The sequence below is a fragment of the Oncorhynchus nerka genome, linkage group LG18, assembly GCF_034236695.1.
Source record: "Oncorhynchus nerka isolate Pitt River linkage group LG18, Oner_Uvic_2.0, whole genome shotgun sequence".
In the NCBI taxonomy this organism is placed as follows: domain Eukaryota; kingdom Metazoa; phylum Chordata; class Actinopteri; order Salmoniformes; family Salmonidae; genus Oncorhynchus; species Oncorhynchus nerka.
In genome coordinates, this window is record NC_088413.1 from 62,087,749 (window position 1) to 62,102,777 (window position 15,029).

Here is a 15,029-nt window from a genome sequence, read left to right on the forward strand (position 1 = left end):
GTTTCCCCTGCCATAGCCCCTCACACTACACTACTGCAACACTGTTTCCCCTGCCATAGCCCCTCACTAGACTACTGCAACACTGTTTCCCCTGCCATAGCCCCTCACACTAGACTACTGCAACACTGTTTCCCCTGCCATAGCCCCTCACACTACACTACTGCAACACTGTTTCCCCTGCCATAGCCCCTCACACTAGACTGCTGCAACACTGTTTCCCCTGCCATAGCCCCTCACACTAGACTACTGCAACACTGTTTCCCTGCCATAGCCCCTCACACTAGACTACTGCAACACTGTTTCCCCTGCCATAGCCCCTCACACTACACTACTGCAACACTGTTTCCCTGCCATAGCCCTCACACTAGACTACTGCAACACTGTTTCCCCTGCCATAGCCCCTCACACTACACTACTGCAACACTGTTTCCCCTGCCATAGCCCCTCACACTACACTACTGCAACACTGTTTCCCCTGCCATAACCCCTCACACTAGACTGCTGCAACACTGTTTCCCCTGCCATAGCCCCTCACACTACACTACTGCAACACTGTTTCCCCTGCCATAGCCCCCCACTAGACTACTGCAACACACACTAGACTACTGCAACACTGTTTCCCCTGCCATAGCCCCTCACACTAGACTGCTGCAACACTGTTTCCCCTGCCATAGCCCCTCACACTAGACTACTGCAACACTGTTTCCCCTGCCATAGCCCCTCACACTAGACTACTGCAACACTGTTTCCCCCTGCCATAACCCCTCACACTAGACTGCTGCAATACTGTTTCCCCTGCCATAACCCCTCACTAGACTACTGCAACACATAACTCCTCACACTAGACTACTGCAACACTGTTTCCCTGCCATAACCCCTCACACTAGACTGCTCACTGTTTCCCCTGCCATAACCCCTCACACTAGACTACTGCAACACTGTTTCCCCTGCCATAACCCCTCACACTAGACTACTGCAACACTGTTTCCCCTGCCATAACCCCTCACACTAGACTACTGCAACACTGTTTCCCTGCCATAACCCCTCACACTAGACTACTGCAACACTGTTTCCCTGCCATAGCCCCTCACACTAGACTGCTGCAACACTGTTTCCCCTGCCATAGCCCCTCACACTAGACTACTGCAACACTGTTTCCCTGCCATAGCCCCTCACACTAGACTGCTGCAACACTGTTTCCCCTGCCATAACCCCTCACACTAGACTACTGCAACACTGTTTCCCCTGCCATAACCCCTCACACTAGACTACTGCAACACTGTTTCCCCTGCCATAACCCCTCACACTAGACTACTGCAACACTGTTTCCCCTGCCATAACCCCTCACACTAGACTGCTACTGTTTCCCCCCATAACCCCTCACACTAGACTACTGCAACACTGTTTCCCCTGCCATAACCCCTCACACTAGACTACTGCAACACTGTTTCCCCTGCCATAACCCCTCACACTAGACTACTGCAACACTGTTTCCCCTGCCATAACCCCTCACACTAGACTGCTGCAACACTGTTTCCCCTGCCATAGCCCCTCACACTAGACTGCTGCAACACTGTTTCCCCTGCCATAGCCCCTCACACTAGTCTCCTGCAACACTGTTTCCCTGCCATAGCCCCCTCACACTAGTCTCCTGCAATACTGTTTCCCTGCCATAACCCCTCACACTAGTCTCCTGCAACACTGTTTCCCATGCCATAACCCCTCACACTAGACTACTGCAACACTGTTTCCCCCTGCCATAGCCCCTCACACTAGTCTCCTGCAATACTGTTTCCCCTGCCATAGCCCCTCACCCCTCACACTCACACTACACTACTGCAACACTGTTTCCCCTGCCATAGCCCCTCACACTAGACTACTGCAACACTGTTTCCCCTGCCATAGCCCCTCACACTACACTACTGCAACACTGTTTCCCCCTGCCATAGCCCCTCACACTAGACTACTGCAACACTGTTTCCCCTGCCATAGCCCCTCACACTAGACTGCTGCAACACTGTTTCCCCTGCCATAACCCCTCACACTAGACTACTGCAACACTGTTTCCCCTGCCATAACCCCTCACACTAGACTGCTGCAACACTGTTTCCCCTGCCATAGCCCCTCACACTAGACTACTGCAACACTTTTTCCCCTGCCATAGCCCCTCACACTAGACTACTGCAACACTGTTTCCCCTGCCATAGCCCCTACACTACACTACTGCAACACTGTTTCCCTGCCATAGCCCCTCACACTACACTACTGCAACACTGTTTCCCCTGCCATAGCCCCTCACCTAGACTGCTGCAACACTGTTTCCCTGCCATAGCCCTCACACTAGACTACTGCAACACTGTTTCCCCTGCCTAGACTACTGCAACACTGTTTCCCCTGCCATAGCCCCTCACACTAGACTACTGACTGTTTCCCCTGCCTAGCCCCTCACACTAGACTGCTGCAACACTGTTTCCCCTGCCATAGCCCCTCACACTAGACTACTGCAACACTGTTTCCCCTGCCATAGCCCCTCACACTAGACTGCTGCAACACTGTTTCCCCTGCCATAACCCCTCACACTAGACTACTGCAACACTGTTTCCCCTGCCATAACCCTCACACTAGACTACTGCAACACTGTTTCCCCTGCCATAACTCCTCACACTAGACTACTGCAACACTGTTTCCCCTGCCATAACCCCTCACACTAGACTGCTGCAATACTGTTTCCCCTGCCATAACCCCTCACACTAGACTACTGCAACACTGTTTCCCCTGCCATAACTCCTCACACTAGACTACTGCAACACTGTTTCCCCTGCCATAACCCCTCACACTAGACTACTGCAACACTGTTTCCCCTGCCATAGCCCCTCACACTAGACTACTGCAACACTGTTTCCCCTGCCATAGCCCCTCACACTAGACTACTGCAACACTGTTTCCCCTGCCATAGCCCCTCACACTAGACTACTGCAACACTGTTTCCCCTGCCATAGCCCCTCCCTCTGTTTCCCCCTGCCATAACCCCTCACACTAGACTGCTGCAATACTGTTTTGCCATAACCCCTCACACTAGACTACTGCAACACTGTTTCCCCTGCCATAACTCCTCACACTAGACTACTGCAACACTGTTTCCCCTGCCATAACCCCTCACACTAGACTGCTGCAATACTGTTTCCCCTGCCATAACCCCTCACACTAGACTACTGCAACACTGTTTCCCTGCCATAACCCCTCACACTAGACTACTGCAACACTGTTTCCCCTGCCATAGCCCCTCACACTAGACTACTGCAACACTGTTTCCCCTGCCATAACCCCTCACACTAGACTGCTGCAACACTGTTTCCCCTGCCATAACTCCTCACACTAGACTACTGCAACACTGTTTCCCCTGCCATAACCCCTCACACTAGACTACTGCAACACTGTTTCCCCTGCCATAGCCCCTACACTAGACTGCTCACTGTTTCCCCTGCCATAACCCCTCACAGACTGCTGCAATACTGTTTCCCCTGCCATAACCCCTCACACTAGACTACTGCAACACTGTTTCCCCTGCCATAACTCCTCACACTAGACTACTGCAACACTGTTTCCCCTGCCATAACCCCTCACACTAGACTGCTGCAATACTGTTTCCCCTGCCATAACCCCTCACACTAGACTACTGCAACACTGTTTCCCCTGCCATAACTCTTCACACTAGACTACTGCAACACTATAACCCCTCACACTAGACTACTGCAACACTGTTTCCCCTGCCATGCCCCTCACACTAGACTACTGCAACACTGTTTCCCCTGCCATAGCCCCTCACACTAGACTGCTGCAACACTGTTTCCCCTGCCATAACCCCTCACACTAGACTACTGCAACACTGTTTCCCCTGCCATAAGCCCCTCACACTAGACTACTGCAACACTGTTTCCCCTGCCATAACCCCTCACACTAGACTGCTGCAATACTGTTTCCCCTGCCATAACCCCTCACACTAGACTACTGCAACACTGTTTCCCCTGCCATAACTCCTCACACTAGACTACTGCAACACTGTTTCCCCTGCCATAACCCCTCACACTAGACTGCTGCAATACTGTTTCCCCTGCCATAACCCCTCACACTAGACTACTGCAACACTGTTTCCCCTGCCATAACTCCTCACACTAGACTACTGCAACACTGTTTCCCCTGCCATAACCCCTCACACTAGACTACTGCAACACTGTTTCCCTGCCATAACCCCTCACACTAGACTGCTGCAACACTGTTTCCCCTGCCATAACCCCTCACACTAGACTACTGCAACACTGTTTCCCCTGCCATAGCCCCTCACACTAGACTACTGCAACACTGTTTCCCCTGCCATAGCCCCTCACACTAGACTGCTGCAACACTGTTTTTAACCCCTCACACTAGACTGCTGCAATACTGTTTCCCCTGCCATAACCCCTCACACTAGACTACTGCAACACTGTTTCCCCTGCCATAACTCCTCACACTAGACTACTGCAACACTGTTTCCCCTGCCATAACCCCTCACACTAGACTGCTGCAATACTGTTTCCCCTGCCATAACCCCTCACACTAGACTACTGCAACACTGTTTCCCCTGCCATAACCCCTCACACTAGACTACTGCAACACTGTTTCCCTGCCATAACCCCTCACCTCACTGCAACACTGTTTCCCCTGCCATAGCCCCTCACACTAGACTACTGCAACACTGTTTCCCCTGCCATAACCCCTCACACTAGACTACTGCAACACTGTTTCCCCTGCCATAACCCCTCACACTAGACTACTGCAACACTGTTTCCCCTGCCATAACCCCTCACACTAGACTGCTGCAACACTGTTTCCCCTGCCATAACCCCTCACACTAGACTACTGCAACACTGTTTCCCCTGCCACCCCTCACACTAGACTACTGCAACACTGTTTCCCCTGCCATAACCCTCACACTAGACTACTGCAACACTGTTTCCCCTGCCATAACCCCTCACACTAGACTACTGCAACACTGTTTCCCTGCCATAACCCCTCACACTAGACTACTGCAACACTGTTTCCCCTGCCATAACCCCTCACACTAGACTACTGCAACACTGTTTCCCCTGCCATAACCCCTCACACTAGACTACTGCAACACTGTTTCCCCTGCCATAACCCCTCACACTAGACTACTGCAACACTGTTTCCCCTGCCATAACCCCTCACACTAGACTACTGCAACACTGTTTCCCCTGCCATAACCCCTCACACTAGACTACTGCAACACTGTTTCCCTGCCATAACCCCTCACACTAGACTACTGCAACATTGTTTCCCCTGCCATAACCCCTCACACTAGACTACTGCAACACTGTTTCCCCTGCCATAACCCCTCACACTAGACTACTGCAACACTGTTTCCCCTGCCATAACCCCTCACACTAGACTACTGCAACACTGTTTCCCCTGCCATAGCCCCTCACACTAGACTACTGCAACACTGCCATAGCCCCTTAGACTACTGCAACCTGTTTCCCCTGCCATAGCCCCTCACACTAGACTACTGCAACACTGTTTCCCCTGCCATAGCCCCTCACACTAGACTACTGCAATACTGTTTCCCCTGCCATAACCCCTCACACTAGACTACTGCAACACTGTTTCCCCTGCCATAGCCCCTCACACTAGACTACTGCAACACTGTTTCCCCTGCCATAACCCCTCACACTAGACTACTGCAACACTGTTTCCCCTGCCATAACCCCTCACACTAGACTACTGCAACACTGTTTCCCCTGCCATAACCCCTCACACTAGACTACTGCAACACTGTTTCCCCTGCCATAACCCCTCACACTAGACTACTGCAACACTGTTTCCCCCTGCCATAACCCCTCACACTAGACTACTGCAACACTGTTTCCCCTGCCATAACCCCTCACACTAGACTACTGCAACACTGTTTCCCCTGCCATAACCCCTCACACTAGACTACTGCAACACTGTTTCCCCTGCCATAACCCCTCACACTAGACTACTGCAACACTGTTTCCCCCTGCCATAACCCCTCACACTAGACTACTGCAACACTGTTTCCCCCTGCCATAACCCCTCACACTAGACTACTGCAACACTGTTTCCCCTGCCATAACCCTCACACTAGACTACTGCAACACTGTTTCCCCTGCCATAACCCCTCACACTAGACTACTGCAACACTGTTTCCCCTGCCATAACCCTCACACTAGACTACTGCAACACTGTTTCCCCTGCCATAGCCCCTCACACTAGACTACTGCAACACTGTTTCCCCTGCCATAACCCCTCACACTAGACTACTGCAACACTGTTTCCCTGCCATAGCCCCTCACACTAGACTACTGCAACACTGTTTCCCCTGCCATAACCCCTCACACTAGACTACTGCAACACTGTTTCCCCTGCCATAACCCCTCACACTAGACTACTGCAACACTGTTTCCCCTGCCATAACCCCTCACACTAGACTACTGCAACACTGTTTCCCCTGCCATAACCCCTCACACTAGACTACTGCAACACTGTTTCCCCTGCCATAACCCCTCACACTAGACTACTGCAACACTGTTTCCCCTGCCATAGCCCCTCACACTAGACTACTGCAACACTGTTTCCCCTGCCATAGCCCCTCACACTAGACTACTGCAACACTGTTTCCCCTGCCATAACCCCTCACACTAGACTACTGCAACACTGTTTCCCCTGCCATAACCCCTCACACTAGACTACTGCAACACTGTTTCCCCTGCCATAACCCCTCACACTAGACTACTGCAACACTGTTTCCCCTGCCATAACTCCTCACACTAGACTACTGCAACACTGTTTCCCCTGCCATAACCCCTCACACTAGACTACTGCAACACTGTTTCCCCTGCCATAACCCCTCACACTAGACTACTGCAACACTGTTTCCCCTGCCATAACCCCTCACACTAGACTACTGCAACACTGTTTCCCCTGCCATAGCCCCTCACACTAGACTACTGCAACACTGTTTCCCCTGCCATAGCCCTCACACTAGACTACTGCAACACTGTTTCCCCTGCCATAGCCCCTCACACTAGACTACTGCAACACTGTTTCCCCTGCCATAGCCCCTCACACTAGACTACTGCAACACTGTTTCCCCTGCCATAGCCCCCCCCTCACACTAGACTACTGCAACACTGTTTCCCCTGCCATAGCCCCTCACACTAGACTACTGCAACACTGTTTCCCCTGCCATAGCCCCTCACACTAGACTACTGCAACACTGTTTCCCTGCCATTTAGACTACTGCAACACTGTTTCCCTGCCATAGCCCCTCACACTAGACTACTGCAACACTGTTTCCCCTGCCATAGCCCCTCACACTAGACTACTGCAACACTGTTTCCCCTGCCATAGCCCCTCACACTAGACTACTGCAACACTGTTTCCCCTGCCATAGCCCCTCACACTAGACTACTGCAACACTGTTTCCCCTGCCATAACCCCTCACACTAGACTACTGCAACACTGTTTCCCCTGCCATAACCCCTCACACTAGACTACTGCAACACTGTTTCCCCTGCCATAACCCCTCACACTAGACTACTGCAACACTGTTTCCCCTGCCATAACCCCTCACACTAGACTACTGCAACACCCTGCCATAACCCCTCACACTAGACTACTGCAACACTGTTTCCCCTGCCATAACCCCTCACACTAGACTACTGCAACACTGTTTCCCCTGCCATAACCCCTCACACTAGACTACTGCAACACTGTTTCCCCTGCCATAACCCCTCACACTAGACTACTGCAACACTGTTTCCCCTGCCATAACCCCTCACACTAGACTACTGCAACACTGTTTCCCCTGCCATAGCCCCTCACACTAGACTACTGCAACACTGTTTCCCCTGCCATAACCCCTCACACTAGACTACTGCAACACTGTTTCCCCTGCCATAACCCCTCACACTAGACTACTGCAACACTGTTTCCCCTGCCATAAACCCTCACACTAGACTACTGCAACACTGTTTCCCCTGCCATAGCCCCTCACACTAGACTACTGCACACTGTTTCCCCTGCCATAAACCCTCACATTGGTGCCACAAAAGAGAGAATATGAAAAAAGCGTGTGCTGTTTTTGGATATTGATTAGTGATTGTCAAGGATACACAGAAAATTCAAAATATGTGTGTAGTTTTTAGCTCATATTATTTGTTTGCAATATGTTGATCTGTAGGCTAAGAGAGATTCATAAGCTGTTTTTTCAATTGTGGGGTTTGAATAAAGCTTGCCAGCTTGTAGTCCTAAAAAACAAATGATTGACTTCTGGTTCTCTGATCCATTCTTATGAGTAGAACAAATGAGGAAAGAATAACAGTCAGTTAACATGGCCTTTTATGAATTATGAAGCCTTTATGTGTGTTGTGTTTTTTTAAATTACTTAAATGCTTATAGATGTCATTTTCCCATAGGCTTTGTTACTATTACTCCCTAAGGTGTGAGAAGACAACAACAACATATTTGGTAAGCATGACAACGTAAGGTGCAAAATCTATGCTAGCTCTTAAAAGGGCAGTAGCCTACATTGGGTGCACAATTTTCAGTTAGGCCTACAGCATTTTTATATCTGCAGTAATTATTCTGCTATTTCATCTGTTATCAATGATATTTGCATGTTAATATTATCTTCTGATTACAATTATTATGTCTAATCTTTTAACTAAATACAATCTAGTAGCTTCCAAAATGTAAGTAGGTATATCTAGCTGTCCGATAACACATTCTGATTAAATGGTTTGTCCTGTACTTTTACCCAGTGTAATTGAGTGAAGTTTGGGAAAAGATCTTGATCCCTTTCTAAACATAGCAATATGAATGGAGAGAGAACTGAGTTCTTTTGCTCTTTAAAAAAAAACCTGAGTTCACTTAAAAGAAGACTGAAATCGCTTCTTTTAAAGAGGACTTTATGTGAAAACACAATTACATACTGCCATTTACAGTCTGTGGTAAATTTATATAATAGCTCCTGTCAGCCTTAATTCGTTGAATAATGCCTGCGATGGTCAAGCTTTTACAGTTTAATCCGCCTGGATGCAGCCAGTGAAACAAGGCTAGACAGAGACTGGCCCTCCGCTCCACACTGCAGTTCTACAGCAACACTCTCATACCCACTGTCTGGCTGAGATGGGGGCGTGTGTGGTCCTCTGATGAGAGCAGGGAATGAAACAGTGTGTGAGACATAAATGGATCTGCTGGTGTCCCAGAGCAGGAGATAGGAGTCTGGGGATGGTAATGAATGAAGAAGAATGGAGCAGGCAGGAGGGATGGAATGTTCAGAATGGAGGGACAGAGAGAGGAACTGGAACAGGACTAAGATGCCTGGACAGGTCGGTGGGAGAGGGCTGTCTACTCAACTCGCATGCATATGCACACACACACACACACACACACACACACACACACACACACACACACACACAGTCATACAAACTGCATATTTTCACACACTCTTTCAAACATGTACAAACATACTCATAAAAAAACATATGAGAATAAGATGTCTAGCCTACATGTATGCTTACAATAAGAACACAAACCTGCCGGGAACCATTTATCTGAAGGGAGGGGGAGTTATCATTGCTTTCGACCATCCCCTGCCCTCCCAACTCAAACCCACATTGCTCTCCAACACCACTTAGCAGAAACAAATTGGCCAGCTCCTTCGCTGAACTTTGAGAAATTCAAAGTTTGTTCAGAAAAGGTCCGAAGCATCTCAAGAGCCCTTCAGGAGTCCTGCTCAAAGCCAACAGAGACCTTATTCAATTGGACAGACTGTCTCTCTGCCATGTAGTCTAGTGAGTGGTAACTTGACATATCTCAGATTGCACACATTTTTCATCAAGACAATTGTTAATAGTCAAGTGTCTGTGTGTGTAGCAGAGAGCACACTCCCACATGTACATCACTGTGCACGCACACACACTCTCACACTCACAGATGTGTGAATTTGGAGGTCTACTCAGTCTCAAAGCCCTGGTTACACATTCCATAGTGCTCCACCTCCTCCCCCAATGGGAGTCTTTTGTGCCTGTTGAAAGGCACTGAGGTTACAGGGTTTCTTGTGCCCAGTATAATACTCTCTCTCAAGACAATGACCTCATCGTGATCCCCCCCCTCTCTCTTTGTGTGTGTGTGTGTGTGTGTGTGTGTGTGTGTGTGTGTGTGTGTGTGTCACAGAGAGAAAGGGGGACAGAGTTGGTGAGAAAATGGAGAGGCAGAGCACTTTTGAAGAGTTGGAGGAAAGACCGTACTATGTCACTTTGGAGGGGTGTTAGGGGGCTGACTACCTACAGTAGGTATAGAGGCAACTGTGTCACGTTTACGTATGTTTAAAATCTTGCAAGCAAATCCATGAACCATCCAAATAAGTTATTTTCTTTTAAAGGTGCAGCCAAGTTAAAACAACTCCGCATTTTGGGTGTGGCCAACAACAGATAGGGAGTGCAGGTTGAGCAGCAGAGTAGATAGGATAATCTAGGCTCTCACTGGATGGTTCAGTAGGCTATATTATATTGTTTTATTACAATCCATCTCTACCATCTTTCTTATGGGGTTATTCAATTACTGTAATAGGAGTCTTCTGAGCTTAGTCTCATCTGTCATTCATCTACAGTAGCCTACATTCCATACAGTCAGTAACTACTTCTAAAACAGTCTGCTGTACTTACCATTAACAACTGTGGTACCAATGCCTTGAGAGTTGAGACTATAGTAATGTAAAACACACATACAATCAAGCCACGGGAGCAGTCATTCCCGACAGGAAATTCCTACAGAGCACTTCTGCTGACTAAAGGCCTCAAAGAGTGAATAGTTTAAGAGAATGTTTGATTTGATTTAATTAACCCACTATTATGGGTAACCTGCATGGAACATTATTGCATATTCTACTCTGCAGTACTTCACAGAATAGTGTTGCATAGACCCCATCCTGAAATCTCCTATAATGTCTAAGGACTGTAATACATTCCGCTGAACATAGAGAGCATATACATTACATTCTTAAAGGTTATATCCAGCCCTTTTAGCAATATTTATAGCTGAAGTAATACATCTCACATTTTCTCTACCAGAGATCAAAGTAAGAGAATCAAAAAAAGAAAAGGTCTGAGCAGAGCTCTCCATCCATTGCCAGTGAACTTGTCTCTCTGTTAAGATATAAGCGAAATGGGAGAGAGTCATGCACTACCCAGAGATAGCAAGACAAATCAATGACCGTCACTCCCCCTCCTTCCCCAGAACCACACCCACCAAACAATTCCTATTGTGTCAGGGGCGGCCGCAAGTGATATCACAGAGATTATGGGATGGTGTATGCATGATTGTGTGCGCGAGTGAGAGAGAGAGAGAGACATGTGTATGTGTATTCTTCATGTCTACAACGGCCATTTCTTGACAAGGGCTATGATAGCATCCATGTTAGAAAACAAGAGGGTAAAAATAACAGGCTCTGCAGGTGTTCTGTGTGACCTAAATGAATCACTCTGTCTCATGCACACACACGCCACATTTGCCATCATAATCAAACACAAGCCAAGCCCATACACTCTCATGTCAACCAATATAAAATGGGGGAACAAGAGACAAAATACCTCAGATATTAAATGTACTATGATGGGTTCATATTCATCCCTTTCTGGGGAAAACTATATAATTAAAGCAGCATTTTTCCAATGAAGGATTTCTGCTGTCGCTCCATCCTACTAGTAAAAAAATGAAAGATGGTATTGGCACAAATACCCATTACAGCTTTGGACACAGAGAAAATTGTGATCTATAGTGACAGGGTAAACTGTGAATCATAAATACCAATTCAAAATTAGCTCCAGTGGTTTTGACGGATAAACAATGGTGCTACATCAACCATTGGGAAGAAGTAGAAAGTAGTGTCATGATCTGAATTTTAGGTAAATGGAACAACACTGCCACACGGTGGCTTACTTTGAAATAAACATCATAAGCATTCTTTAGCCCCGTTACTACTGTCGTGTTTTTGGCTATGCCGGATTAAGTGATATGACATGCTATTCTATAAAATAATTTCTCCGTAATTAATATTACCTGATTGAGCTAATCATGTAAATGTAATTAACTAGAGAGTCAGGGCACCACAAAATAATATTTATAGAGCTGTTATCTTCCGAATAAACTCTTAAAGACCTAGTAATATAGCAGTCAATATTAATCGTCACCTTAATTCAGTCTAATCTGAAAGTTGTAAATATCTTCACGAACCCTGGCTAACAAGTTGAATCAGCAATACAAAATTGGGTTTCATTATTTATTTACTAAATACCTAACTATTCACACAGAATTACATATACACAGAATTAATCATACCTTGATTACAAATTACGTCATAAAGGAAAACGTCTCTAGCGGGCAGAACAGATATGACAGCTGGTTACACAAAAGAAAAGAGCTGGGTTTGAGTGAAAGAGCGGGAAGACTGAGGACCAAAGGAAGAAGCTATGCTATCGTAAATACAGTATTTTATGCATTCTAAATTACCGCCCATTTGGAAAAGGAAAATGCAATAAATATTTACTCTGAGCTGTGCTTTGGTAGGCTGGGTGGTAGATGGAAGGCCGTGTTGCCAAACCGATTCCTTTGTCCTTTGAAGAATGTCTCTGGTGGTCAATTGGATACGTTGTAGTAACGTCGTTGTCTGATAGAAAGGATACTCTGTCTGTTCCTTCCTAACCCTCGTTTGCAGCTGCTGTTGCTCACTCAATGGCTAGGAGGTATCACTTCTGTAGTGAATAAGAGTTCAAAGATCATACCATTCGCAACCAAAGCTCACGCTGATGTTGGCTTCATTCTGTAGTTATTATCTGAACCATTCTGACATCGGACTGTCCTCACATCCTCGGAACAGAAGGTTATATTGTCAAGTCTTTATATAGGAAGGGAGAGGAGGGTGTGTCTGAAAAGTTTTATAACCCATGTCTCTTCACAGGGGCGGGCCACTGATTGAGCATAGCCCTAACCTTATGAAAACCCAAATCTCTCATTTGGAAGCTAAAATTACATTTAATCTCTTCACCAATAATGTTATATTCAAACATTTAAATTGAACAACAATTCCATGTGAATCCGATAACTACAATGTGCAGACTTTCCACTGTAGAGTTTATGTCATCTTATCATTGATGAGAATGTCTCAGATCACAACCGAACTGACATCATATTCATTAAGTACCACCGCATATGTTCAATTGGTCGGATTATCAGAATATAGTTTATTTCCCCCCACCTTCTGATGTTCCCAGAATCTCTATGTTAACCAAGGGGTTTTAACATTTCACATCAGTAGGCTAGAGAGGTAAACAGGGGGGATAGGTATTTATGACTGTCATAAACCTACCCCCCAGGCCAACGTCATGACACTCCATTGCTCCTCCAAAAAGGAGGCAAGACATCCATCAGTGTATTTTTTGAATACCTTCATTTAACTAGGCAAGTCAGTTAAGAACACATTCTTATTTACAATGACGGCCTACCCCGGCCGATGCTGGGCCACTCTATGGTACTTAGCCATACCAGACAGAAATCAATACAACTACATAAGAAAAAAAACGGTTTAACAAAGGATAATAGTTGGTTCGATTTAAAAGCGAATGTCCCCTAATTATACAGTAGCTCTCACATTTGTATCACCTGCAATTGAACTGCTAGGTTCCCTTTATAGGCAAGCTGGTCGGCCTCCCTACTCAGTTCTCGGTGCTTTGCGAGGCCTCGCTCACATTGGGCTCCACACATGCCTCATCACGCCAAATGGCCAGGCAGAGGTTACCCTGGACTCCTACGCAGCTGGCTATCAGTGAGAAAGAAAAAAAACTTGCTCTGACATATTTTAATTGTTGAATGTCTGATTTGTGGCCTACTAGGACTGTAGACTATGGAAGCCTTAATGACCGAGATGGCAGGACATTGATGTTTGTTGATTGGTATGTCTTTGCCGCAAAAAGGAAGTTTAGTACACCTACATGGCTTTCCGGGCAGCGAACTCTTCCTGCAAACTCTAGTCTGGTAGTGGTCCCTGTTCATGTTGGATATTCTCAATCTCTACAAATCATATGGTTTGTAGGATTTGACACGTTTAGGCTACAACTATGATTAATATGCTAGTTGCTTAGGGTCTACTGATGTACTTACCTTTTTACACGGTAATCAAACTTTATATTTTCCCGCAAAAGGAAATTAAACGTTCAACCAAAATAAACTGTCAACCTTCCATGTGGTGCGTAAAACCAGAATGATGACACCTGTCTAACTGACGACGTTACCTTGGCAAGGTGTGTGCCAACATAATGGCAAAGATGATGCCCTGAACGTTCAGCTCTTGATGAGTTCACATTTCTAGCATTTTCTAGAAACCCAGCGATAGCTGGGAGTCAAACTCCACTTTAGCATTTTTTTTCTTCTAAAAGTGTACCTCTTAGGAACATGATCTTTTTTGGAAATCCAACTCACATTGACTATTCATTTACATGAGACTCTTTTTAATGACAATGATCATTTGAAAAATAGAGGAAAATATAATTGCCTAAAATTAACAGCTTTAAACGTATTGTTTAAAGAGCAAATATATGTATTAATGTGAAATACATAGATAACTTGAGACATGCAAACTATCAAACAATTCATTATAAACAGGTCATTCCTTTAGCATCTACAAGCTAGTAAGCGACCTTACAACTTAAAACAGTACATCTGCTGTACAACAGTTTGCATAAGTGATTGCACTGACATGCAAAACAATGCTCAGAGAAATAACATTCACATGAAAAGCAGTAATTGTAGAGATCTATACACTAAATCTTTATGCTTTGAGTCTTGTCCACAGTTTACACTGATGAAGACAATTATGACAATAAAATAGCAGAATAGTATGAAGCGATACTGCAGAATGAAGCTAGTCTATACTGTATTGTTAAATAAAT